Here is a 14,116-nt window from a genome sequence, read left to right on the forward strand (position 1 = left end):
AATAATGTAGAGGCTATTTCATGGATCTAAACATAAGAAATTGAACCAAGGCAGTGGCAGAAACTATTGAGAAGAAATAAATAGCTTAGAGGAAGAGTCAATCAGCTCTCATAGACTGAGGAGAGGGGATGTGAGAGCAGAATGAGGGAGAGCAAGGAGTCTGGGATGCGTCCTAGATTTCTGTCCCGGTTGTTGTGGTAGAAGTTTTGAATGGTACTAATCGAACAATTCAGTGAAGTCCAAAATGCAGTAGCAGTTTGGGGGCTTAGAGCTTGAGAAATCTGGAAAGGAGGCACATACAGGCAATCATTAGGATATATAGGTGGTGGCTAAAGCTGTGGGAAGGAGCAGCAGTGGATGGAACTTGTTGGGAAGACAATTCAGAGGGAGAAGAGCACAGAGGTCATTTAATTAAGAGCAGAGAGACGCGAGTTGGCAAAAGAGAATAATAATAAATACCCAGAAAATAAGAAAAATGACAGAAAAGAGTAGATCACAGAAGCCAAGTAAGTAAACAGTTTCAAGAATTATGAAATGCTAAACAGTCAAATATTGCAAAGAGATCAAGTATAATAAGAGCCAAGTATTTATTAGATTTTAAAATTAAGAGGGTATTGGTGACCTTCATGAAGATCATTTTAATGGAGCATTGATGTAAAATTCAGATCACTGTAGAAGAGTCTCATGATTTTATGGATGAAAAACAGACTGGAGGTGTTAAATCTTGACCAAGGTCCATAGTATATGTTGGCTCTTGGCTTTGAAATCTTGCCTATCCGAGGCTACCACCCAGGCTCCTCCACCATTCCAAACTGAATCTGAAAAGTGCACTTAACTAAGGTGCTGATTGGTGGTGGTGATGTTAAAGCAGGATAAAAGAGAAGGCTTATAGAAAAGATCCATATTTATTTTAGAGAGAATGGTGTAGAGAAGTTACTAGTTTTCTAAAATATTTTCTGAGAGAGTATTTCTCCCCCCCCCCATTTCTTCACTTTCTGTTTCTTAAACTGATTCTACTCATTTTATTGGCAACTAGGAGTTAAATTTTTATAAAATGAATGGGTGTGTTAATGTTACTTTTTTTTTAAAGTAGGGTAATTTTGGTTTTAGAACACAGGGTATATCAATCTCCTAAAAGAATGTTTAAGTAAGATGACTGATAGAACTTTTTCTCTCTAAAGTCTTATAAAACTTAATTAGTAAGATCAAAGTCTACAAAAGTTTAATAGCCACCTTCACATTTACCAGATGCCTTGTTAGTAATTCAGTTTTAAAGTAGAAATCCTAAACCAGCCAAAAATAGAGCCAAATGTTTTTAGGAGATGTAACTTATAATTTTTTTAAGTAAATATAATGAATAACCCTAAATGCTGTCCCAGAGCACTATTTCAAAATAAGCACATTAGCAAAATAAACAAGACATGAATCAACCTGAAAAAGCTCCTATTCTTCAGACTGCAGGTCGTGTGTAGGAAGTCTCACTTTTCTTTTCTTTTCTTTTCTTTTCTTTTCTTTTCTTTTCTTTTCTTTTCTTTTCTTTTCTTTTCTTTCCTTTTCTCTTCTCTTCTTTTCTTTTCTTTTCTTTTCTTTTCTTTTCTTTTCTTTTCTTTTCTCCTTTCTCTTCTCTTCTCTTCCCTTCTTTTATCCTTTCCTTCCCTTCCTCCTCCTCCTCCTCCTCCTCCTCCTCCTCCTCCTCCTCCTCCTCCTCCTCCTCCTTCTTCTTCTTCTTCTTCTTCTTCTTCTTCTTCTCTCTCTCTCTCTCTCTCTCTCTCTCTCTCTCTCTCTCTCTCCTTTTCTTTTTTGTTAATCCTCACCCAAGGATATTTTCCCATTGATTTTTAGAGAGAGACAGAGAGAAAGAGAGAGAGAAAAAAAAACATTGATGTGAGAGATATATCAATTGGTTGCCTCCTGCACACACCCTGACTGGAGCCGGGGATTGAGCCTGCAATGGAGGTATGTGCCCTGGGCCAGAATCGAACCTGCGACCCTCCAGTCCATGGGTCAATGCTCTAACCACTGAGCAACCGGCCAGGGCTCTTTTATTTCATATAAAAAATTTCGTCTGAAATAAAAGAAAATAATTGGCATCACTTGAATCTATTATTCATTACATTTACTATTTTTCTACAAAGTAGTGTTTCTTGACATGTACTGATTCCCTAATCTGAAATGCCTGCTAAAATATTTTCATTAAGATGTGTTGTATTACTAGTAAAGGATCTTCCAATTTGGGACTCAGAATACTTAATTTGGACTATGTGCAAAGTCAAGAGTAAATGCAATTAGCATTTCAGCATTATTAAACATAAACCTTGATACTGCCTTACATCAGTTGCAGTTTTTGCTAGTATAATTCATTATTACTTATTTCCTTTGCATTTCTAGAGCAACTATTTCTATGAAATTTATGCATTTGGATGAAGTGCCCCAGTAGAAAAGAAGCATTTAAATTTTTTTGAAGGCTGTGGTGTAGTTATGAGAAATTGAGAAATAATCTGTCTTTACGCAAAACAATTAAAAATGTTTGTGCACACATGTTTGATGCATGTCCTGTTTTAAAGATGTTAAGCCCTATCTGATTACCCATGTTTTCTTAAAACAGAGAGGCAGATGATAATCTTCTCTTAAAAATTAGTTGGTTGAGAGGAAACAATTTAAAAATAAAGGAGCACTCCATTCCAACCTGAAAAATCTGTATTTTTTTAAAAGCTGCATATGTATAAGTATAAATCTAAGTAGAAAAATGCAGCTAGCATACACCAATTACACATGTTACATAGCAGGTAGGGAAATGGATGTGCTCCACATTTAAGGGATACAATTTTGTAATGCACACTGCCACATAAGAATTGAAAAGAAAACAAAGTTTATGAAAAATCAAAAGTAAAATAAGCTTATTTTTATTTCCAAACTAAGCTTCTTAGCAACTTTAAACCATTTTTTTAGTTATTCTCATCAAGACTTAAATTTATCTTATCCTAACAATTAGTTTAGAAGATCCCAAAACATTCTGCTTATGAAATTGAATATCTTACTTAAGAGCTGTCGATTTCAAAGAATATACCGTGTTTATGGATTGGTAGAATCAACATCATTAAAATCTCCATACTACCCAAAGCAATCTATAAATTCAATGGAATCCCCATTAAAATACCAATACCATATTTCAAAGACCTAGAACAAACTCTCCGAGAACTCATATGGAATAAAAAAAGACCCTGAATAGCCACAGCAGTCTTGAGAAAAAGAACAAAGTTGGAGGGATCACAATACCAGATATCAAGCTCTATTCCAAAGCCACTGTTCTCAAAACTGCCTGGTATTGGCACAAGAACAGACATATAGACCAATGGAAATGAACAGAGAACCCAAGCCATTATGTTCAATTAATATTTGACAAAGGATGCAAGAGCATACAATGGAGTTACGACAGTCTCTTCAATAAATGGTGTTGGGAAAACTGGACACATGCAAAAAATGAAACTAGACCACTAAAGTACACCATTCACAAAAATAAACTCAAAATGGATAAAGGACTTAAATGTAAGATGAGAAACCACAAAAATCTTAGAAGAAGCCATAGGCAGAAAAATAGCAGACATTTGTCATAGCAATGTCTTAACCAATACAGCTCCCAGGACAATAGAAACTAAGGAGAAAATAAACAAATAGGACTACGTCAAAATAAAAAGTTTCTGCACAGCTAAAGAAACCATCAACAATAACAAGAAAGCCCACTGCATGGGAGAACATATTTGCCAATGCTATCTCCGATAAGGGTTTAATCTCCAAAATTTACAGGGAACTCATACAACTTAACAAAAGGAAGATAAACAATCCAATAAAAAAATGGGCACTTAATAGAATATGTCCTAAGTAGAGGACATACAGAAGGCCAAGAGACATATGAAAACATGCTCAAAGTCACTAATCATCTGAGAGATACAAATCAAAATGACAATGAGGTACCATCTCACACCTATTAGAATGGTTATCATCAACAAATCAACAAATGACAAGTGCTGGCGAGGATGTGGAGAAAAAAGAACCCTCTTGCACTGCTTGTGGGAATGCAGTATGTAGTTTCCTCAAAAAATTAAAAATGGAACTTCCATTTGACCCAGTAATCCCACTTCTAGGAATATATCCCAAGAAAACAGAAACACCAGTTGGAAAGGATATATGCACCCCTATGTTCATAGAAGCACAATTTACAATAGCTAAGATTTGGAAACAGCCTAAGTGCCCATCTGCAGATGAATGGATTAGAAAACTGTGTTACATCTACACAATGGAATACTATGCTGCTCTAAAAAAGAAGGAGTTCTTACCATTTGCAACAGCATGGATGGAATTGGAGAGCATTATGCTAAGCAAAATAAGCCAGTCAGAGAAAGATAAATATTACATGATCTCACTCATGTGTGGAATATAATGAACAACATAAACTGATGAACAAAAACAGAATCAGAGTCACAGAAGCATCGAACAGACGGTACAACCTATGAGGAAAGGCAGGGTGGGGGACAGTGAGGGAGTAAGAGATCAACCAAAGGACTGTATGCATGCAAATGAGCATACCCAATGGACACAGACAGTAGTGAGGTGAGGGCATGTGCTGGAGGTGGGTGAGAGGTCAGTGGGGGAAAGAGGAGACTCATGTAATACTTCAAACAATAAAGAATTTAAATTAAAAAAAGAGCTGCCCATTTCTATGAATATTTTTCAGAATCTATTATATGCTGGAAAGATAGGATTGCAACTTTTGAATATCAGCTATTAAGACTATTTAACACATTTTAAAAGACAATGAAAATAGAAACATTTTATATTGATTTTAAGTTATACATTTCTGAAATTTTGAAGCGATAACCATGTTATTTATGCATGCAGATAAAACAACAAGGCTATAAAACTTTGAATTTTAAAATTAGAATAGTTGTCTTTTGTAGTATTAGTTATATATAATAAAGGCAAATGAAAAAAGTAATTGCTAATTTTTTATTTTATATTTTTATTGATTTTGGAGAGAGAGAGAGAGAAACATCAATGATGAGAGAGAATCATTGATCAGCTGCCACCTGCAGGTCCCTATTGGGGATTGAGCCTGCAACCCCAGCATGTGCCCCTGACCCAGATTCGAATCCAATACCCTTCAGTCTGCAGGCTGACGCTCTATCTACTGAGCCAAATCAGCTAGGGCAGTAATTTTATAATACTATTTTTAATTCATTCATCAAACAGCTCTGAATTAATTTACTGTGACAAGGTATTATAACTACTTTCCTGGATGCATAACAAAAGTTTAGCCACCCAATTGTTTCCATAACTTAAGGACTAATTCTTACTGTCACTGTGAAGTAAAGCTGCTTGGAGTGCATACTGAGTAAAAGGAAAACAAAGCAAATAAGACAAACAAAAAAGCACAAGAAATGCCTGCCAGTGAACTACAAAAACTGCTATTTAACTGGGTTGGGACCCAAGGTTGTTAGTGCTATTGGCCACAACTATCTGAAAAAAAAAACACAACAACAACAAAAAAACCCCAAATGTCAAGCTGACCTCTGAATGGTTACTGGGTGAATACTAGGTTCAATGGTTTGTTCTGGATGAACATCAAGACATGGGGACGTTTGCCCAACACTTTGGTTAGAGCTTTTTCTTCCATTAGTGTAGTTTAGAAAAGTGTTTAAAGTGTGACTTGCTCCGAACATTCATGGTTCTATTTTTATCATTATATTAAACAAATGAAAGCACACTGTATTTTGAATGTATTCTCTTTTCTTACATTCATATGTGGGGGGCTGGGGGGGCCTACAGCCGCATGACCTTCGTTAGTTAGGAATCATTGTTGATAGCAAGACTATGAATATTGTAAATTCAGAACTTGAGAGACAGAAAATAAAATCATTATGGGCTGTGACGCTCTCTGAGAAAGACAGACACGGGTAATATAAATGATAGTAATTGGGCTGGAGGTGGGTGGGAACAAGGTCTGAAGGACCTCTCCGAGGAGGTGACATGTAAATTGTGGTCTGAAGGATGAAAAATTGTGCAAAGAAGCAGGGAAAGAGTTTGTAGGTAGAAAGAAGTGAAAGGTAGATGTCTGAGGAGAAAGGAGCTTGTTGATTAGGAACAGAAGAGAGGGTAGCTTAAATTTCCCTGGAAATAACTTTTCTTATTTAATTTAATATCCAATGGAGAGTACCCTGCTACCAAGCAGATAGCTTCGGTTCTGTTACACTAACTAACCATCCTTAGTCTCAGCCCCCTTAAACAGCTAGATTTATTTCTCACTCACTCTGTATGTCCATCGGAGGCTGGCCAGGTGCTCTGCTCTGCCTCCTCATCCACGCCAGGACCCATGCTGACGAGCAGTCTCTGTCTGGAACCCAGAGGACAGGGTGACAGAGTAGAGAGGGAAAACATAGCACGTCAAGTTCAGGCTCTTAAACCATCCACGCACATCACTTCCACTCGCATTCCATTGGCCAATGCAGTGACTAATCATGTCAGCAAGGAAGTAGGACTCTCCCGTGTGCCTGGAAGAGGAGAAAAACTGTAACTGGTGGTGAGCGGCAGGCGTATCTCCCATGGGGGTCAGTGAACAAGAACAGCCTGGAATTGCATGTACAATGTGTGTGTGTGTGTGTGTGTGTGTGTGTGTAGACACCTTTTCCTTGTCTCCAGGGAAAGGTCTATTGCTGTAATCAGATTCTCAAAGGGATCTGTGACACAATAATGATTAAAAACCACTGGACCAGTTGAAAACTGTCATGTAAACAGATAATTGCTCTACAAGACAATTTGCAGCATGAGTGAGAGGCTGAAATGATTAAGGAATTATGCGTGCGTGCATATGTGTGCGCAGGTGCGTGCTTGGCGATAAGGACAACGTTGAGCAAATCTGCAGACTAAAGGGTAGAAGCCAGAGGACAGAGCGTGATGGATTAAAGACATGGAGGTCTGAGGACAAGTGACTAATGTAATGAGGTCCCAGAAGAAGCCTGAGGAGACGGTGTTCAATATTCTCTAGAAGTGGCGACTTCAGCGGCTGGACGAGATACCTCTCCTCTGGTGGGAGGAAGGGAGGAGAGGGTGTGTGACCCTCTGGGTCAAGCTGCAGGTGAAGGGGAAGGAGAGGACCTCTATGTTGCCTGTGACATATGGACAAGGACAGTTACTTACGAGGAGGGAATTGTGGACATGTTGATAGTTTGGAACAGCTGTAAGGGAAATCGGACACAGAGCTGACAGGGGACAAGCAAAAGACTGCCAGTAGCCAGGAGGGTCCAGCTGATGTCGGAGAACATAGACTTGACACAATGCCAGTAAACAGAGTGAGGGGATTTTTCCTAATTTGTGCTCAGCTGTCTGGAAGTAGGAGCTGAGAAAGTTACAGTTGAGCTGATCCAGGGCTAGGGATTAGCAGAACAGGTGCAGCAACATGCTTTGCTGATAATATAAAGTTCAGGAATCTCTGAGCAGGGAAAAAGACCTAATTTTGCCTTTTAATTTTAACAGTAATGGTGAGAAGCAAACTTACACCCCTATAGTTCTCCTTTCTGAGTTGCAGTTCTTGCTCCCTGTACAACTTGTCTTTGTTTTGAGTTTATAACGAATAGGACTAATAATATAACCAATATAGTTAGGGGTAAGTAGCATAGCTTATTTCTTTTCTTATTGTTTAAGTAAAAGCAACCATGTCAAGCCACCTAAGATTTTATGTGTTCCTAATACTCTCTTATTCTACTAGTGAAATCTGACAGAAGAAAGGTAAAAGGAAAAACATGAAAGCTCTAAAAAGATAATTACATATTCAGAGGCATAAATATAGAATTGCTTAGCTAAGCATCTTGCTATTAATTAGCATGCCATCAATTTTGCTGCCTTGAGTGATTAAGTAAGACATTGTATTTAGAGAAACCATTAAAGGAAGACAAAGGAAAAACATCTGTAGTAGTTTAGCTCAGTGCAGACTGCAGTCTGAAATGGCATTGTGTTACTTTTCTCTTTTCCCAGTTGCCTGCCAAGTCCCTATGTTTTCCTGATTTCGATGCGGTTACATCATAAGCATTTGGTGAAAATGGTGTTGCTGTTCATCAAGGCTGCATCTGCATATGGCAGGCAAACACAGCCGCAATAAAAATAATTCTGGTTTCCTGAACCACTTTGCTTGAAGTCTGTCATTTTATTTTCCATTTCCTCAGAATGGAGGTTTCATCTCTTAAGTATCTATTGAGGACTGGCAGGTGAGGTGAGCAAGCCACGTCTATCATTTAGAATTATGTTTGAAGCCGAAATTAAATATGACTTTTCCCATCCTTCCTCAATAGAAAGAAGTTAGCAGGAGGGCATGCGAGTTAAACAGAGATTGTCGCTGCAAATGGCTCTTTCCCAGAAGGCCCTCTCTTGGAATTTCAGTTGTTGATAACTAGCAGGTTTCATCTCCAGGAACTCAGATAAGTTCCTCTGCGCTTCTGGCCTGGCAGCTTGTAGACGGTCTCCAGCTGAGGCAGTGCTGCCAGATTGGATAGCAGGAGAATGTACGTGACTCTCTGTTTATCCTAAAGTATGATGATTTGAGGGGAAATTAAAATTGTCAGTTTTTCATTACACCTTACTGCTCTCAGTGCTGGTTATCTAACCAGACAGCACAAATATACTTCTGCATAAAATTCTGTAAACGGAGGGAAAAGCCAAGAAAAGAGGGGGATTGATGTCTTGCCAAAGGACACACAGTATGTTTAGGGCAGGACTGGGCACCTGAGTGCCCTGACTGATCTGGCTGGAGTCTGCCTGCTCTAGCCCAGGACAGCAAGCTTGTGGATGCTGAGATCATGAAGTTATACGAGAGGCAAGGACAATAGATTTTAATTTTTTATTTTTAAAAAAATATATTTTTATTGATTTCAGAGAGGAAAGGAGAAAGAGAGAGAAACATCAATGATGAGAGAGAATCATTGATTGGCTGCCTCCTGCATGCTCCACACTGGGGATCGAGCCGCAACCCAGGCATGTGCCCTGATTGGGAATCAAACTGTGACCTCCTGGTTCACAGGTTGATGCTCAACCACTGATCCATGCTGGCCAGCAGGACAATAGATTTTAAATATACAAACACTGACTTGCACCAACCTGTTCCAGAAGCCCAAGGACTGTGAGCGCTTTGGGGACAGTTCATCTTTGCAATCTAGGCTCCAGCTCAATGTCTGGCATATCAGTAGATACTCAGTCAATGGTGAATAAATTCTGTTGAATAAATTCAGAGCCTTTAAACTTGTAAATCAAATAATCCCATTCTCTGCTTAAAATGCTGCAGCAGCTTCTCATTTCTCTCAGAGCAAAACTCCAAGCCATGACCTAGGCAATCCGATCTTTGCTACCTCTCAGATGGCATTTCCTCTTCTCCTCACCCCTCCTCTTCCCCTCTTCCCCTCCTTTGGCTCCTTCTCCACAGGAGGCAGTTCCCTTTGCACTGGCTGTTCTCTATGCCTGGACTCTGACTCTACATGAATAAAAGGCCACTTCCCTTATTTCCTTCAAGACTGCCCAATGGCTCAGTGATCCCATTTCTAGGAATATATCCTAAGAGACCAGAAACACTTATCAGAAAGGATATATGCACCCCTATGTTCACAGCAGCACAATTTATAATAGCTAAGATTTGGGAACAGCCTAAGTGCCCATCAGCAGATGAGTGGATAAAACAACTATGATACATTTACACAATGGAATACTACATGGCAATAAAAAAAAAAAAAAAAAAAAAAAAAAAAAAAAAAAAAAAAAAAAAAAAAAAAAAAAAACTCTTACCATTGCAACAGCATGGATGGACCTGGAGAGTATTATGCTGAGAGAAATAAGCCAGCCAGAGAAAGATTAGTATCACATGATTTCACTCATATGTGGAATCTGATGAACAACATAAACTGGTGATCAGAAATAGACCAGAGACATAGAAGCATGAACAGACTGTTGAACCTCAGAGGGAAGGCAAGGGAGGGTAGGGTGGGTGGGAAGAGATCAACCAATGAACTTGTATGCAAATATCATAACCTATGGACACAGACAATGGGGTGCTGAGGGTCTGCGGGGGAGGGGTTGGAAGAGGTTAATGAGGGAAAAAGGAGGACCTATATAATACTTTCAATAATAAAGCTTAAAAAAAAAGACTTTGACCAAATGTCACTTTTTATTAAAAGGCATATTCCCACTGCCCTTTTAAAAATCGCAGCCTTTTCCAGCCCCCTGCCCACCCATACTCCTGATCTTCCTCAGCCTGCTCTATTTTTTTCATAATACTATCATCTCCTAACTTTAATTTGCTATGTTGTTTACTTATCTAAGTGGATATTTGTTGTCTGTCTTCTTTTTGTTAGGATGTTAGCCTACGAGGGTAAGGATTTTTGTCTTTTTATTGTTCACTGGTATCCCTGGTATTTCGACACCCAGAGGGTGCTTTTTAAATAATTGTTGAATGAATAAATTAATAAAACTGGATTAGGGAAGCAAATGAGTGGGAAAGTGCAAAGGATCTAGGGTTGAAGACAGGTATAAAGGTGCATGAACCATAAGTCCTGGTAAATTTATAGAGGCAAACATTCATTTTCCTACTACTAGTAAAAAAGCTCTTGCAAGTCGAGATAAACCTGGCCAACTTTTAGAGTCAAAGCTACAGACATTCATTATTAAATGTTGAGCTCTCTTGTTAACAATGTGTAGGTTAATCCCTGAGAAATTTAGACAGAGAGCACATGTATAAATTGGTATTTCCCAAAGAGGGTAGGAGGCTCTCTGCATTAGGATTGTTGGTAAGTATTAAGGTTCCTGAGCCTTATCCAGTTCGCTTAATAATCTGTAAGGATTAGATCCCTAGGTGATTTCAATGCATGCTAAAATGTGAGAATTATTACTATATAGCACATGTACACAAAACAATGGGACTATACTAGAACAGTATCTCTCTGTTGCATAATTATTCCACAGGATGCTATTAAGATTGCAATTGTTTTTAGAAAGCATTCTTGAAATAATAGAGTAGATAAACAATGAGCTAAATTGATTTTTAAAAAATATATAACAGGAATTCTCAGGACCTTTGATACGCTGACATGATTGTGAATTCCCAATAGGAGGATATGTATGAGTATGCTGCATCCCAGATTCACTTCATCATGCATATCTCTTTTTAGGCACCTCTTACTAACTTTTGGGAGTGATTTATCTTTAAAGAAAAAGTCTGGGCATTTCTGTTATAGATAATATTGGAGATTCATTCCTGATTCTAGCAATCTATAATTCTTTGTAATTCTGTTTTCTTCCTTATTACCTCCCTTAGTTTGTAATCTAATTGAGGCTTTTTACACCCCTGAGCAAGAGGTATGAAATAGTGTATTTGTATTTCATGGTTCCCAGGACTCACCCTTGCCAATGAAAAAGGTCTTTTGCATTTGTGTGTGTGTGTGTGTGTGTGTGTGTGTGTGTGTGTGTGTGTGTGAGAGAGAGAGAGAGAGAGAGAGAGAGAGAGAGAGAGAGAGAGAGAACAGGAGGAATGCCAGTAGAGAGAGGGTACACAGAATAGCCTGTGTACAGTATACCTGAATGAGTGGGTTTGCTTGTTAAAGGCACATTTGGTAGATTAGTAAATGAGGCTGCTATCCTTTGTGTGAGGCTGTATGTGTCAGTGGGTGCACGCATATAAATATCTCCCTGGGTATAAGTCCAGGTGGGGCGGGCTCTCCTGCGTTGATCACTGCTATCTATTCCCTCTGTCGCTTTCCACCCCTTTGGCATGGCCCCTGGAAACAAGATCGTATGTGCCTGGAATAAACAGCCTTCTCCCCCTTCGAATGGCATCCGAGGTCCGCAGCACATTACATCCTTCCGTGTAATGGAAGTACCCACACATGGGCAATCGCTGTCTGCAGACGTAATGAACCGAGTGGGAGGTAATGAGAAGTGACTGTCACGCCATCTCCAGGGCCCGTTCCTCCCGCCGCACAATTACACGGTGACCCTAGAGAGAGACGGAAAGGAGGCAACACTCTCCCCCTTCCTGAGGGTCTGACAATCAGCCCCCGCTCACCAGAAGGAGCTGAAATGCAGCGGGATTCATTTGACAGTCCAGACAGAGGCTGTGCAGGGAGATACGTGATGATAATACGGGAGGCAGTTCTCCGCACAGTCACACGCTGTTTCCTCCGTGCGGACTTGGCCTCGTGCCTGAAAGACGCCGGCGGACCAAGACAGTCCTCTCCTGCTCTCCCCTGGCATGTGCTTTGGGGTGAGAGCTGTTACTTCTTTCATAACCGGAGGGTCCAGGGCGCGGGCTAGTGGGCAGAGCCGCGCTTCTCTTAGAGGAAGGCACGTGAGGCTTCCCCCCAAATGCTCTTAAGTAATGATGACAGATGCAGTGGTAACAGCTCCCGGATGCTCTGTCTCCCCAGTCTTGTTTCAGAGTTTCCTTTCGCAGAGAGTGTGCATTATGGGGCCCATTTCCACGGGCTTTATTCTTGTGTTGAAAGGGAGATGTCAGGGCTGCGGAGAAGCGAGTGGGTTGCCCGCAGAGTCAACTTTCATTGATTTATTTTTAAAATAATTTTACTGGTTTCAGAGAGAGAGAGAGAGAGACAGAGAGAGAGAGAGAGAGAGAGAGAGAGAGAGAGAGAGAGAGAGAGAGAGAGAAACAGCAACGAAGAGAGAGAATCATTGATTGGCTGCCTCCTGCATGATCAGGGATGGAGCCCGCAACTTGGGCATGTGCTCCGGCCAGGAATCCAGCCGTGACCTCCGGGTTCACAGGTGCACCCTCAACCACGGGGCCCCCACGGCCGGGCCAGAGTCCACTTTTAGAGGGAGAGCCTACAGAAGGAGCTAAAAGGCGGAGGCCTTTGAGAATTCTTTTCATTGTCTGCCCGTTGCTGTGATAGCTGAGGCCTGCCCGTGCTCGGAGGGAAGCCTGCCAACCGCTTGCTGAATAGCGAACGGGCACAAGCTGGGCTGCTGTGTTGCTTGGCACCGAGAGGATCCCAGCGCAGGCCGCTGCTGGCAGGGCCACCCCATTTTCCACTCCTCTGCGCCTCGCCCGCAGAAAGCCCCCAGGTGGCATTAGGGAGAATTAGCGTGTAAACCGCAGGGCCTGCTAATTTCTCACCACTTCATTAGCTGACAGTTCAACGAAAGCGCTCTCCTGCCATTCACCTCCCGCCTGTGTGCTGGCAGGCACCTCTCATCAGCGGAAGCAGAGTTCAGTCGTGCAGCGTTGACATGCTGGTGACTTCTGGTTCTCCCCATCACGTGTGCCAGTTTATTCCCTGACCCTCTCCTGGCAATCACCTACCGGACGTCCCTGGGACATCGCTCTGAAATCTCCTTAGGTTCAGACTGGGTTTAGTGTCACCAGGAAAAGGTGGAAAATGATCCTGTCCGTGTCTTTTTACAGAATGGGTTCAAAGATGTGCCGCAGAGAGGAAACATAATAGTACCCTATATTTAAAGGATACTCTCTTACAACATTACTACTAGCTCATTCATATTTTTTGAACACTTACTATGTGCCAGGTATTATTCTAAGCACTTTATAGGTCATTATATACTCCCTAGAGGCGTGGGGCGGGGGGGGGGGGGGGAGGGGGTGGCGGCATGGTGTCCCTCAACCAGGCCTATGCCCTCTCACAATCTGGGACCCCCAGGGTAGGGTCCCTAGGCCTGCGATCAGGGCCTATGGGGCTTTCCTCCCCCCACTCCCCGTCTGCCCGCAGCTGACCGCTGCCACTGCTTGCCATCTGTGCAGCACTGCCTCCCCATTCCCCCGCCACCAGTCGCCTCCCTCTGTGGGCGACAGACAGGCGCGTGGGGTGCGATAGCTTGGCTGGCCTGGGTCTCCCACTGCAGGGTGATTGCTGGCCAGCCCCACACACCCGCCACAGCGTCGCTGATCGCCACAGAGGGAGGACCCGCCTACCCTCCGCAGCTGGGTAGCCCGGGCCTTCCTCTGTGGGTCGATGGTGGGGCGATTGGGGCCCCGACCAATCGCAACGCACCCGCTGTTGGCTGGCCTGGCACCAGTGCAGGTCGTCAGGATGGTCCTTCTGCTGTTCCATCATTTGGT

Source organism: Plecotus auritus (genome assembly GCF_963455305.1).
Source record: "Plecotus auritus genome assembly, chromosome: 1".
Lineage (NCBI taxonomy): Eukaryota > Metazoa > Chordata > Mammalia > Chiroptera > Vespertilionidae > Plecotus > Plecotus auritus.